The sequence below is a fragment of the Camelina sativa genome, unplaced genomic scaffold, assembly GCF_000633955.1.
Source record: "Camelina sativa cultivar DH55 unplaced genomic scaffold, Cs unpScaffold17328, whole genome shotgun sequence".
Classification (NCBI taxonomy): Eukaryota; Viridiplantae; Streptophyta; class Magnoliopsida; order Brassicales; family Brassicaceae; genus Camelina; species Camelina sativa.
Genome location: NW_010938342.1, coordinates 1 through 301, shown reverse-complemented (window position 1 = coordinate 301; position 301 = coordinate 1). Strand labels below are relative to the sequence as shown.

The 301-nt window shown below is 48.5% G+C and overlaps 1 long non-coding RNA gene across 2 annotated transcripts; it reads right to left on the bottom strand.

Annotated features, from left to right (window-relative positions):
- On the bottom strand, positions 1-301 carry LOC104775518. 2 transcript variants are annotated; one of them, XR_765968.1, is made up of 3 exons: positions 213-301; positions 96-138; positions 1-25 (listed from the first exon to the last, which is right to left on the bottom strand). It is a non-coding gene; the product is annotated as an uncharacterized LOC104775518 (long non-coding RNA). The 2 variants fall into 2 exon arrangements; XR_765967.1 differs by having other exon boundaries at positions 1-19.

The window sequence follows — 301 nt, the reverse complement described above, 5'->3', positions numbered from 1 at the left end:
CTGGAGCAGCAACACGTCCCTGTGCCTTAACAGCTCAATGAGAGAAAAGCCTCTAGAAGCCTTACAAGGCAAAATATCTAAGAGAAGCAACTAACCTGGGATTGGGGCAGGACTGCTGTATTAGCTACTGGCACCTGTCTGCACACACAGTGAGGTAAGAGGTTGAGGTTGAAAGAAGGTGCATATAAAGCTGATTATGTAGACATTAATACCTTGGCTCTGCCGTGGTGGTGACAGTTGCATCAGAAAGGCGGTCTGGAGAGCTGCTATCTTCCAGCAGTCTAGCGTGAAGGTTTGGGTC